Here is a 13,532-nt window from a genome sequence, read left to right as displayed (position 1 = left end):
ATTCCAGAATTTAGGTGAAGGGCCCATACAGATTCACAAGAATGATAGGATAGTTCAAGTGATTATCGTTCCTTGTAAAACAATGCCACTTGTAAAAACTGACCCTCCTTCCAAAATAACTGTCACAGGAACTGAACGATTTGGTTCTACTGATAGAATAAATTCAGGAGCTAAAGTATGGGTAAAACGGAAGCCAGATGATGTTCCAAAGGCTGCAGAGATTATAGCATATGGGAAGGATAACACTGTAACTATTGTTTATTCTGGAGAAGATGAGATTACAAAATTGTACCCTTAAATCATTTATTCTACCGTGAGTGAGGCTACAATAGTCTGGTTATTGTCTCTTTGCTTCTTCTTGATTTTTTGTTTGTTCACCTTGTTTGTTAGATTTGTTTCCACAGGCTTGGTACCCTCCATCTGTAGATGCCTGATAGCTTAAGCTGGATGTCACCCCCTGTCTGCAACTGTGATGTGTCACCCTTGGACCTGGCATCAAGCATATTAAGAACTGACCTCTCAAATGGGACCCCTAAGGACAGGGACAGCTCTACATCCGATTTCAGCAGCAAGTAGCCATAGAAGAAGAGATCTTCACCCCTTACCACAAGATTTTGGGGCCCCATTTGTTTGGGGTGGGGGGAATGATGGGGAGCTTGTGCTCAAGCCCCACCCTAAAATATGGTTTTTTGTGTTTATTGTGTGCTATTCTTGTTATATTGTTGTGAAATTTTGTTGACACCAGTTATTCCTACTGTATTTTTGCCAAGTAAGGGACATGAAAGATCTTGGGGCCGAATGTAAGGGTTATGGGATTTAAAGATCTCCCATGCCCCATGGACGTGCTGACATAGCAGAGCAAGAAAAAAAAAAAAAGCCGAGCTAACGGTCCTGTGGTTGGCAGTTGGCGGCAGTTGCCTTTTTTCTTACTCCCCATTCCTCGAGTTTTTGATTCTCTATTTCAAGTTGACTGACTTTCTTTTCATAATTTTCTTCATTTTCCTGAACTGTTTTTATTTTTTTTCTAAATTTTTTTCTCAATCTCTCTTATTTGATTTCTTTTTTTTTTAACTGTCCCAGTGAACTTTATCTGGGAGACGTAAGGCTGACCACTTCATTTCCATAGCTTCTTGATGGACATGTTCTTCTCACTATCTTTTTGCATGACCTTGGCTGCTGCCATCGCAAAGTCTTCCTGGTTGCCATGGACATGCCTTTCTCAAAGGGCAAACATCCAGCTTCTGTGCATATACCCTTCACTTCAGCCCCTGATGCCCCAGGCATGAGCTCTGCAATTTTCCTTAGGTTGATATCTCAAGTCAGGTTCATTTTCCAAGAATGAATCTTCAAGATATCCAATCGTGCCTCCTCATTAGGGGGCAGGAACTCAATCTTCCCATCAATTCTACCAGGGCAAAGTAGAGCAGAGTCCAGGATGTCCATTCTGTTGGTGGCCATGATAACCTTGATGTTTTTGGTGGCTTCAAAGCCATCCAGTTGGTTGAGCAGTTCTAGCATAGTTCTCTGTACTTCACTGTCCCCGACCAGAGCCACTTACTAGCCATGAGGAACCAATGGAGTCAATCTCATCCATGAAGATGATGGAGGGGGCATGTTCTTGGGCCATAACAAATAGCTCCCATACCATTCTTGCCCCTTCACCAATGAATTTCTGTACCAGTTCTGAGCCTGAGACACAAATAAAGGTGCAGTCAGCATGATGAGCCACAGCCCAAGCAAAGAAAGTTTTGCCAGTTCTTGGAGGTCCATACAACAACACACCTTTGGGCTGTGCAATGCCTAGTGCCTCAAAGAGTTCAGGATGCTTAACAGGCAGTTCAATGATTCCTTAATCTACTTGTCTAGGCCACCAGTCATCTCACAGGTTGAATCAAGCACTTTTCCCACCATCATCAAAGATACCAATGGAAGGAGTCAAGACTGCAGAGTAGAAACAGGACCTCCGCACAGCTCCGGCTCCCACCACCTCCAATTCATGTAAAAGGGGACTCTGAACAAACTTTGGAGCTACAGAACCCACAAAATGACACAGAGAAGGTAACCTCCCGCTGAGGACAGCCTGGCAGGCTGGCAGAAATCGGCCAGCACAGCACTCTGGGAGCCGACCCCAGCCCCACAAGCCAGAGGTTTTAGCCACAGGGCAGGCCTGACCAAACCACCAGCTGGAGGGACTTCAGATCACCAGCAGCTGTGGCCATTTCCAGAATTATCAACACATAGATGCTAAGGACAAAGTGAGAGGTCAGTGCAGGATGGACTTTGGGATCCAGTAGTTGGGAGTGTGTTGGCCTCTTCCCTCGGGGCTTCCACCACATGGCAGCTTCAGCTCCTGGCCTGCAGAGTGTAGGGGGACCAAGCAACCAGTCTAAAGGATAATCACTCTTGCTTTAACCTGCTTGGATCTGGATTGCAGTCTAGGGTGGAGGTCCTGGGGTATGTGACAAACTTGCCAGAGCATGTGGAGGCTTCAGAGAGGGCACCCAACTAATACCTCCAGCAGCTGAGAAAACCCCAGTGTTTGTAACAAAGCTCCCCTGTCTGGTGGCAGAGTCCTACTGTGGCAAAAAGCCTAGGGGTCAAGTGACTGAGTGGCGACATAACCAGGCAAAGGAAGTAAAGCATACAGAAGAATCCAATATTAGACTCCCATTTGGGGGACAGAAAGGATCAAAGCATGGAACAGGAGGAAGACAATGAAGTCAGAACTCCTGCTCCAAAAGCTTCCAAGAAAAATACAAGCTGGTTACAGGCCATAGAGGACCTTAAGAAGCAGATAAGAGAAGTGGAGGAAAAACTTGGAAGAGAAATGAGAACGATATAAGAAAATTATGAAATGAGAGTCAACAACCTGACTGAGGAAAATAACACCTTAAAAAATAGACTAAGGGGTGGCTAGGTGGTGAAGTGAATAGAGGACCAGCCCTGGAGTCAGGAGGACCTGAGTTCAAATCTGGCCTCAGACATGTAACACACTTATTAGCCATGTGGCCTCGGGCAAGTCATTTAACCCCAATTTACCTCCAAAAAAAAAAGCAAAGAAAAAATAGATTAACTCAAATGGCAAAAGAGGCTCAAAAAGGCAATGAGGAGAAGAATGCCTTAAAAAGCCAAATTTGCCAGATGGAAAAAGAATCTCAAAAGCTCACTGAGAATCATTGCTTCAGAATTAGATTGGAGCAAATGGAAGCTACTGATTTTATGAGAAATCAAAATGCTGTTAAACAGATCCAAACAAATGAAAGAATAGAAGGCAATGTGAAATATCTCATTGGAAAAACCACTGTCTGGAAAATAGATCCAGGAGAGATAATTTAAAAAATATTGGACTACCTGAAAGCCATGATCAAAGAAAAGAACCTAGAAATCATCCTCCAAGAAATTCTCAAGGAAAACTGCCCTGATGTTTTAGAACCAGAGGGCAAAATAGAGGCTGAAAGAATCCACTGATCACCTCCTGAAAAAGATCCCCAAAAGAAAATTCCTAGCAATATTATAGCCAGGTTCTGAAATTCCCAGATCAAGGAGAGAATATTACAAGTAGCCAAGGAAAAACAATTTGAATATTGTGGAAACACAATCAGGATAACCCAGGATCTGACAGCTTCTACACTGAGGGATCAAAGGGCTTGGAATATGATATTCTGGAAGGCAAAGGAGCTGGGATTAAAACCAAGAATCACCTACCCAGCAAAACTGATTATCATGTTTCAGGGGAAAATATGGTCATTCAGTGGAATAGAGGACTTTCAAGCATTCTTGATGAAAAAACCAGAGTTGAATAGAAAATTTGACATTCAGATACAAGACGCAAGGGAAGCATTTTGAAAAGGTAAACAAGGAAAAGAAATCATAAGGAACTTATGAAAGTTGAACTATTAACATTCCTACGTGGAAAAACAATAATTATAACTGATGAAAATTTTCTCAGTATGAAAATAGTTGAAGGGAATAGAAATATATATGTCCATATCGGAGGGTATATGGGCATATGAATACATATGTGAATGTATATATATATATGTTTACAGGTATACATAGATAGAGGGCACAGGACCAATTTAACAGAAAGGGATGATACTTAAAGGGTGAAATTAAGAGGTGAGAGAGGAATATAATGAGAGGAGATGAGGAGAGACAGAATGGGGTCAACTATCTCATATAGAAGAGGCAAGGGGAAATGGTTGCAATGGAGGGGAAGAATAGAAAGGCAAAAGGGAATGGGTCAACCTTATTCTCATTGAATTTGGCTCGGGGAGGGAATGACATAGACACTAAATAGGGTATCTCACCCTAAAGGAGAGTAGGGGGGGATGATGGAAGGGAGGGCAGGCTGGGGGGGAGGGAAGTTGGAAGCACCCACTTTTGAAAAGGGACAGGATCAAGTAGAGAATAGAACAAGCAGGATATGGGATAGGAGGGAGGGAAATATAGTCAGTCTTTTACAATATATCTAATGTTTTGCATTAGCTACATTATGTACAACCTATACTGAACTGCTTATCTTCCTAGTAAGGGTGGGTGACAAGGGAGGAAGGGAATGAATCTGGAATTCAAAGTTTTAAAATCAAATGTTTATATATATATATATATATATATATATATATATATATTATTAATACTATTTTACATGTAATTGGGAAAGAAGATACACAGGCACTGGGGCATAGAGATCCACCATGCCCTACTGGAAAAGTTGAAAGGGTATGGGAGGAGATATGGGAGAGAGCATATTGGAGGAGGGGGATATCCTGTAGGACCGCTATTTTGGGGTGGTGGGTAGGGGAAAAACGGGGAGAAAATTTGTAATTCAAAATCTGGCGGAAATGAATGATGTAAATCAGAAGTTAATAAAGCATTTGAAAAAAAAAAGATACCAATGGATCTCCTTTGTTGGGCAGAATTTTGTGCACGGTATAGCTGTCATTTCAAAGGGCCACACAGCCATTGGGTGTCACATCATTGATGTCGATATTCTTACCTACATCCCCAACAAACTTCCCCTCAGGATGTACCTTGAGTAAAACTTTCTTTTTATCCATAGCTTGGGACCATTTCCCCCACATAGGACCCTTGCTCCTGCAACAGCTGCAGTTCCTCCCTAGCAAGTCCACTTTTGCATTTAGCGCATTTCTTTGTGCTTGTAGATGAGGGGGATTTTGGCTCTTGTCATTCACAATCAACTATGGACAGGTAATACTGTTGCAGCCCACTCCCGGCCTTGGCCTCCTCTAACTCCATCTTCTGCTGCAGTCTGTCCAGCGCCATCTTCCCTCCTCAGATCCAGATGCCGGCATCCAAGAGCTGTCTTATTTGATTTCTAAAGTCCTTTTTAAGTTCTTCCAAGAATTCTTTTTGTGCTTGGGACCATTTGACATTTCTCAATGAAAAAGAAGTGGCTTTTTTGGTTTCATTATCTTCCTCTGAATATGAACCTAGATTATCTCTATTACCATAGTAATCTGTGGTTGGGTTCTTTCTCCTTTGCTAACTCATTTTTATTTTTGTTTTATTTTGTTTTTAGCAGCTTTAGTGTAATCAAGTTCTAGTACCAGGTTCGGGGAATGATGCCTCAAGCTTCAGGTCCTTCTGTTATTTTCTGAGGTCTGTCCTAGGGCTCAGTCTTGGGCTTTCCTCTCTACTCCTAAGCCACAGCTAGGACTCCCAGCCACACTGTCCCACAAATGCTCTTACTCCCTGCAGTCCCTCTGGTGGCTGCAAACTACAACTGTCTTCTCTGCCCTGGAAATGAAACTAGAAACTCTGCTCTCCTGTAAATGCCCATAGTCAACAGGTCCCTGCCCCTCACTACTGCATTCACCAGGTGTATGCTAGCTTCCTTCTCCCCAGTGCCACAGCCTGGGAGGCGTCTGGTCAGCACAGCTGTGCTTGAAATCCCTTGATAGTGGAAGGTCCTTCAATCTTCTCCCACCTTGCCTTCAGACCCCCACCCACACTATGAGATGAAAGTTTCTAAGGCTGAGGCTGCCTCTCAACCCCAGCTGCCCACAGGCTTTTGTAGATTCTGCCGAGTTGGCCTGGAGGTGTTTGCATTTCACTTAGTTCAAACTGCAGCTCTAGGAAGTCCAGTCTTTCCTGAGGTCTCCTCAAGCTGTCTTAGGAGAACAACTGCTCTACCATGACTTTTGTTTATTTTAGCTGCTCTTCGTTGCCTCTAAGGTGAAATGTTCTCTCTTTTTTTGTGGAGGAAATTTGGAGAGCTGAAAGTTTTCTGACCTCTCTAGGAGAGGTGTTATAAAACCAGAGAAGACCACATGTTGTTCAGTTTTCAAGAAAAGGAAAAAAAGTTGTTAGTCCACAAAGAATACGTAAATGAGCTTGACGTCTATACCTGGAAAAATTTTAGAACATGTTATTGAGCAGATGGGTTTGTGAGCCCTGAGAAAGAGAAGCTGTGATCACTAAAGTCAGCATAGTTTCATCAAAAAACTAAGACAAACTATTTGCTTTTTGTTCACAAGGAAAGACACTAGCTAATCAAGGAAATACTGTACACATTATATACAAAGTATCTGACAAAGTCTCTCCAGTTGTCCTTGTGGATAATATGGCAAGATAAAGCTAGATGATAAGGCTTAATGGATTTGGAATTGATTGGATGACCATTAAATGAATTCATATCAACTTGGAAAAAGATCTCTGATGTAGAAGACCCATCCAGGAATCTATTCTCAGTCCTGTATTGTTCAAAAGCTTTAATCAGTAATTTAAATAAAAACATAGATGGTATTCCTATCAAATATTAAAATGACACTAAGCTTGATTCATGTGGTGCTACATGTGCATATATGTATATATGCATAAGTAGTTACATTTTGAGTTCTGAGTTGTCTCCTTCCCTCCCTCCCAACCCCACATTAGGTATAGATATTTATGTGTAACCATACAATACATACTTCCATATGTTAGTTCTTTCTCTGGAAGTGGACAGTATTTTCCTTCATAAGTCCTTTATAATTGATTTAAAAATTCATATTACTCAGGACAGGGCAGCTGGATGGCACAGGGGTTGAAGTACCAGGCCTAGAGTGAGGAAGACTCATCTTCCTCAGTTCAAATATAGCCTCAGACACTAGCTGTGTGACCCTGGGCAAGTCACTTAACCCTGTTTGCCTCAATTTCCTCATGTGTAAAATGAGCTGGAAAAGGAAATGGAAAACCCCTCCAGTATCTTTGCCAAGAACACCCCAAGTGGGGTCACAAAGAATCAGACACAACAAAATGACTGAACAACAACAAATAAATCAGTTCTTTCTCTGGAGGTGGATAACATTTTCCTTCATAAGTTCTTTGTAGTTGATTTGAAAATCCATATTACTCAGATTAGTGTAGTCATTCACAGTGATTCTTTGAACAATATTGTTGTTACTGTATACAATGTTCTCTTGGTTCTGTTCATTTCACTCTGCATTATTTCATTCAAATCTTTCCATGTTTTTCTAAAATTAACCAGCTCATCATTTCTCACAGCACAGTAGTTATTCTATAACAATCATATACCATAATTTATTCAGCCATTCCTCAATTGTTGGACATCCCCTCAATTTCTAGTTCTTTGCCAATGCAGAGTTGCTACAAATATTTTAGAATATATAAGTTATTTTCCATTTTCCCTGATCACCTTTGGAAACTGATCTAATAGTGTAATTGCTGGATCGAAGGATATACCCAGTTTTATAACTTCCTGGACATAATTCCAAATTGCCCTCCAAAATGGTTAGATCAGTTCACAGTTCTACCAACAATGTATCACAATTTTTCCACATCCCCTTAAACATTTGCAATTTTCCCCTTCTATAATTTTAGCCAATCTGATAGATGTGAGATAGTATCACAATGTTGTTTTAATTTGCATTTCTCTAATCAATGATTTAGAGCATTTTTTCATGACTATATATAACTTTGATGACTTCTTCCAAAAACTGCCTGTTCATATCCCTTGGTCATTTATCAACTAGAGAATGACTGATATTTTTTATTCTATATATATTTAAGATATAAGGTCTTTATCCAAGACACTGTCTATAAAATTTCTTTCAATTTTCTATTCTTCCTAATCTTGGTTACATTGGTTTTATTCATACAAAAACTTCTTAATTTAATGTAATCAAAATTATCCATTTTAGGGGTGGCTAGGTGGCGCAGTGTGATAGTAATGGCAATTAAAGATTCCCCTGTATTGGCTTGGTTTTCAAATTGATTGTGTTGAAACCCAGAATTTGTTAATCCCATCTGTGGGATGGGCTTGTTGATGTGAAAAGAAAGTCCTGAACTGGGAGGAGCTGGTGATGTAGATTTGGAGAGACAAGAGAGAGGCGGAAGATCTTTTTGGAAGCAGCACCTCGTGGAGAGAGAGAGACTAAGAGAATTGCTGGTGGCCGCTTTGAATTGCCCTAGACTTTTGAGACATGCCCCCTGAGCTGCCAAGGACTGAGGAGACATGGCTGTTTTGCTGGTACTTTGTCTGTCTGTTTTGATGTTGTTTTGCCAGATTTGTCCACTGGTGAAAGACAGTCCTTTTGTTGAAGAAGTCCTGGAACCTGGCTGTTCGCTAAGAAGCCCTGAGACTGTCCTGCAGACAGAGAGTGAATACTGTCCACTGGTGAGGGACAGTGCTGTTGTTGCAGGGGTCTGGGAGCCTTTCTGTTGGTTCAGAAGCCCTGAAGAAGGATTTTCTTGTTGTATGTTTACAGAAATCCTGGGAGAGGGCTTTGCTAATGTGTTCAGGGGTTCTAGGACTGTTCTACAGACAGAGGATGAATTCATGAAGGGACTGGCAATGTATCTTATGGCCTTGCTAAGCCTTGTCTCCCCAGGAACTAAGATTGCTGAGAACTTGCCTCGTGTCAAGATGAAGAAAAGACCTCCATTTGGGTATTAAGTGCTGTGTTTAAACTTGATGTAACTCTGGGGTAGATTCAATTGTGATCCAGGGGTGGGGAACTTTTGACCTTTTGTGCTCTGTTATTGACAAATGAAGGTACTTTACCTATGTTTGGAAACTAATCTCCATTTGAGAAGAGGGGTTTTGTGGTGGACTTAATTAAGGTATAGCCTAGGGGTGGAGTAGTATTTAGAACAGGGACTTTGTAATTGATTGAATGATTGGAAGATCCTGGGGTGGGGTAGTGCTTGGAGATTATTTAATCATACTTAGTAAATACTGTATTTTGAATGATGTCATGTTTTGATCTTCTCTGTTCTGGGTTTGTTACTGAATAAAATGGAGAGCACCTATGCTGGTATTCTGAACCTTGGGAAGTTGCCTTTCTTTTGGCATTATATTACACGCAGTGAATAGAGCATGGGCCCTGGAGTCAGGAGGACCTGAGTTCAAATCCAGCCTCAGACACTAAACACAAAAACTAACCTAGTGTGACCTTGAGCAAGTCAATTAACCCCCACTGCCCTCCAAAAAGCAAAAAAAAAAAAAAATTATCCATTTTACATCTCATAGTGCTCTCTATCTCTTGTTTATTCATAAATTCTTCTCCCACCCAAAATTTGATAGGTGATATGGTCCATGTTCCTCTAATTTACTTATATCTACCTTTTTAATCTAGGTCATGTATCCATTTTGACTTTATCTTGGCAAATGCCTGACTACTTTCCAGTTTTCCCAGCAATTTTTTGCTAAACAGTGCATTCTTATTCCAAAAGCTTAAGATCCTTATATCTGTCAAACACAAGGTTACTATAAACATTCACTACTGTGGATTGTACACCTACTTTATTTCACTGATTCACTATTCTATTTCTTAGCCAGTACCAAATAGTTTTGGTAATTATTGCCAGTTAAAAATCTAGTACTGTTAGACCTCCTTCCTTTACATTTTTTTCATTAATTCCTTTTATATTCTTGACCTTTTGTTTTTCCAAATGAATTGTATTATTTTTTCCTAGCTCAATAAAATAACTTTTGGAAGTTTAATTAGCATGGCATTGAATACATACACTAGTTGAGGTAGAATCGTCATTTATTATATTGGTTTGACCCACTCATGAACAATAATATTTCTCCAATTACTTAAATCTGACTTTATTTGTACAAAAAGTGCTTTATAATTATGTTCATATAGTCCCTCTGTCTTAGCAGATACACTTCTAGATATTTATATTGTCAATGATTATTTTAAATGATATATCTCGGGGGGGCCAGGTAGCATAGCGAGTAAGAGCACCGGCTCCAGTGTCAGAACGACCTGGAGGATTGAATCCCGGGCTCAGACACTCAGCACCACACCCAGAAATAACTGGCCGTGTAACCTTGAGCAAGTTACTTAACCCTGATTGCTTAATAAAAAAAAAAAAAGTGATATATCTCTTACTATCTTTTTACAGAGCTTTGCTGGTGACATATAGAAATGCTGATGATTTATGTGGGTTAATTTTATATCCTGCTACTTTGCCAAAATCATTAATTGCTTCAATTAATTTTTTGGTTGAATCTCTAGAATTTTCCAAGTATACCATCACAACATTTACAAAAAGAGATAGTTTTACTTTTTTCATGATCCATTCTGACTTCTTCAATGTCTTTTCCTTCTTTTATTGTTGTAGTTAGAACTTTCAGTACAATATTGAATAATATTGGTGATAATGGGCATCCTTGTTTTACTTCTGATCTTACTGGGAAGGTTTTTAGCTTAATATTTTTATTTATAAGATAATGTTTGCTGATGATTTTAGGTAGCAGATCATCTTTCTTAAAAGATCTCAACAAGCTAAAACAATGGGTTAAAATAATATGAAATTTATTTGAGTTATATGTACTTATATTATATACCTAGATTCAACAAAGTGACTTGGGGGAGAGAGGAAAAGAGGCAGGAAAAGGAAGTGTGGTTAGATTCCTAAAATCTAGAGTTCTTAGCATCCTGCCACCTCAACATGAATAGAGTGTAGCATGGCAGCCAAAAAAGCTACGCTAACCTAGTTTACATGAAGAAAGGTACAATGTCCAGAATGAGGAGGTAACAATTCCACTATCTTGGCCCTGGTCAGGCCATATTTGGAGTGATATCCTCAGTTCTGGGCAGATTTTTTAAAAAGGTATTGGGCTGAGTGTGGTGGCAAACAACCGTAATTCCTATGACTGGAGAAATTCAGTGGAGTACTGAACTGACATGGGCTAAGCCAATCAGGCGTCCACAAAAAGTCCAGGACAAATACAGTGAGTCTCACGAGGCTGCATAAGGAGGATGGAACTGACCTAGGTTAGAAACAGAGCAAGTCAAAGTGTCTATGCTGATCAGTAGTAGGATTGGGCCTATGAGTGGCTACTTAACTTCCACATGACCCATTAGGGAGACCCAGTTTTTAAAAAAAAATTAATTTAAAAAAGGCATTGGCAAATGTCTCAAGGAAGAAGGCTCAAAGCAAAACCAGGAGAATAAAACGCGAAATGACTTCTCTGCAGTAATGTAAATGAAAACAGCACTAAGGAGCAGCTGAATTATATTATTAGGAACTTGGGTTTGGGTTTTTTTTTTGCTTTTTGGAGGGCAATTGGGGTTAAGTAACTTGCCCAAGGTTACACAGATAGTTTTTTGTGTGTGTATGGGTGTTAAGTGTCTGAGGCCAGAACTGAACTCGGGTCCTCCTGATTCTGGGGCAGGTGCTTTACTCACTCTGCCACCTAGCTGCCCCCAAGTACTTATTTTTAATAGAATTGAATTAATATAATTTTAATCTTAAAGAACAGATGATGAAACATACTTCCCTCCCCTCAATAAAGAGATAGGGGTTATGGGAGTAGAATGTGGCATCTATCCATTCATTTTGTGGGTAGGTTTTGGTTAATTGTTTTTCTTTCTTACAAGTTAGGGCTGGAGGTTGGGTTATAATAGGAAATGTCTATCAATAAGATTTAAAAAAAAAAAAAAGGTACCTCAGGGTGGTGAGAAGACTAGAAAAGAAACCAATTGCTATTTACAAAGGTGCTTAGCCTCAAAAAAAAAAAGAAAGAGCAGGTGTAGCCTCAGAGAGGACATGACAGCTATTTAAATATTCAGAGGACTGTGCTATGGAAAAGGGATTAGACTTAGCCAGTTTACCTCTCTCTCCCTCCCTCCCCGTTTCTTCCCCAATCCCAAGAGAAAAACTAGGAACAATGAGTGGAAATTGCAGAGATAGAATTAGGATCAACTTAAGGAAAACTTCCTAACAATGAGAGCTAGCCAAAAACAAAATGGGCTGTCTCAGGAGGTAACAGGCTCCCCTCATTGGAGGTCTTCAAGAAAAGGCTGGTTGATGAGTATTGTGGGATGAAGAAAGTATTCTGTATAATAAACGGTTTGGGCTAAGTAGCTCTGAAGTGTTTTCTAGCTTGTAGACTCTTTGATGCTCTCCAAAAGAATATGCCTCCTCATTCATTTGCTGAGAAAGACAGGAAAAATAAATGTATGTGTGTGTGTGTCCCTGAGAAGAGCAGTTTAGGTTCATGCCTTACATGGAAGAGAAGGGAAGGGAATAAATGAATGAATGGAGACTAGGTGAATGAATGGAAAAAAAAAAACATTTATTGAGCGCTTACTATGTACCAAGTACTGTGCTAAGTACTGGGGATAAAAATAGAAAAAGAAGATAACGTGCCTGTAAAGGATTTGATTTTTCTTGCTTTCTCACTGTATGGGTGTTGGGGATGGGCGGTATAGGGGAGAGAAAATGAACCTGAAAATAAAATAAAACTGAGTTTTTTAAAAAAAGGAAAGAAAAGAAACAGGCCCTACTCTCATGGAGCTAACACTCTCACTGAGGGAAACAATACATAATAGGAGGGTTCAGTCAGAGAGCAGATGGAAAAGCCAGAGCTCCTGAGGGCTCATCTTCAAGGAAAGGAGGAAGGCCCAGGAGCCCTTAAAAGCCCTAAGGGAGGGGAAGGGAGGGGAAGAAGAAGGTGAGAACTGCTTGGATTCCTGAACACATCTTGTTGATTTCTGTTCCCCTGAGGTTGTTATCTGAATTCCCTTGGCCATAATCACACCATTATGGCAGTCAAAAATGACCAGAAGGTCACATAATATGTGCAGCACAGAACACAGAACACATGATTGCTTGTGCCTTCTGAGTTCTATTTACTTCTCTGTCACCTTCATGACCTCAGATGCTGTCAAGGAAGGATACTCAGCTGTTGCAGAATGGCAGTCCCAGCTGCTGCCCCTCGTTTTGACCCAGCACTCAAAAGGCAGACAAGAACAAATACACCATTGTAATGGTAAGGGGAATTTGAAGATCTCCCCTGCCCCTTAATAGGCCGAATGTAATCACATGGAGCCTGTGGTAGGAGGAGCTTGCTGAACAGGTGGAGCACCCAGAGGAATCAGGGAGTCAGAGCAGTTAGAGCTGAAGGTAGGAGAGGATGCAGGCAAGGAGACAGCTAGGTATGGTGTTGCTCCCTGCTGTGTTATGGTGTATTAACTTCTTTGTTGCTATGATGGATTTGGCTTTCTGGTGTTGGGATTTGGCTTTCTGGTGTTGGGATTCGGTTTTCT

General features: G+C 40.5%; 1 protein-coding gene, 1 long non-coding RNA gene and 1 pseudogene across 2 annotated transcripts in view; 1 reads left to right on the top strand and 2 right to left on the bottom strand.

Moving 5' to 3' along the window:
- The window catches only part of SEC14L5 (SEC14 like lipid binding 5), a 106,165-nt gene that overhangs the window by 27,216 nt on the left and 65,417 nt on the right, over window positions 1-13,532 (bottom strand). The gene's annotated exons all lie outside the window — the stretch shown is intronic.
- LOC138162676 (26S proteasome regulatory subunit 8-like) lies at window positions 1,020-5,295 on the bottom strand (annotated as a pseudogene).
- Window positions 13,321-13,532, top strand: part of LOC138162583 (uncharacterized) — a 15,507-nt gene continuing 15,295 nt past the window's right edge. The window contains exon 1 of the long non-coding RNA XR_011168663.1: window positions 13,321-13,421. This is a non-coding gene — a long non-coding RNA (uncharacterized lncRNA). The remainder of the gene's footprint in view (window positions 13,422-13,532) is intronic.

The sequence above is a fragment of the Petaurus breviceps genome, unplaced genomic scaffold (assembly GCF_028583685.1).
Source record: "Petaurus breviceps papuanus isolate PSGF00001 unplaced genomic scaffold, PetGlider_PUasm1.0 120, whole genome shotgun sequence".
NCBI lineage: Eukaryota > Metazoa > Chordata > Mammalia > Diprotodontia > Petauridae > Petaurus > Petaurus breviceps.
The sequence above is the reverse complement of the archived record's forward strand: the minus strand, read 5'-3'. Positions and strand labels throughout refer to the sequence as shown.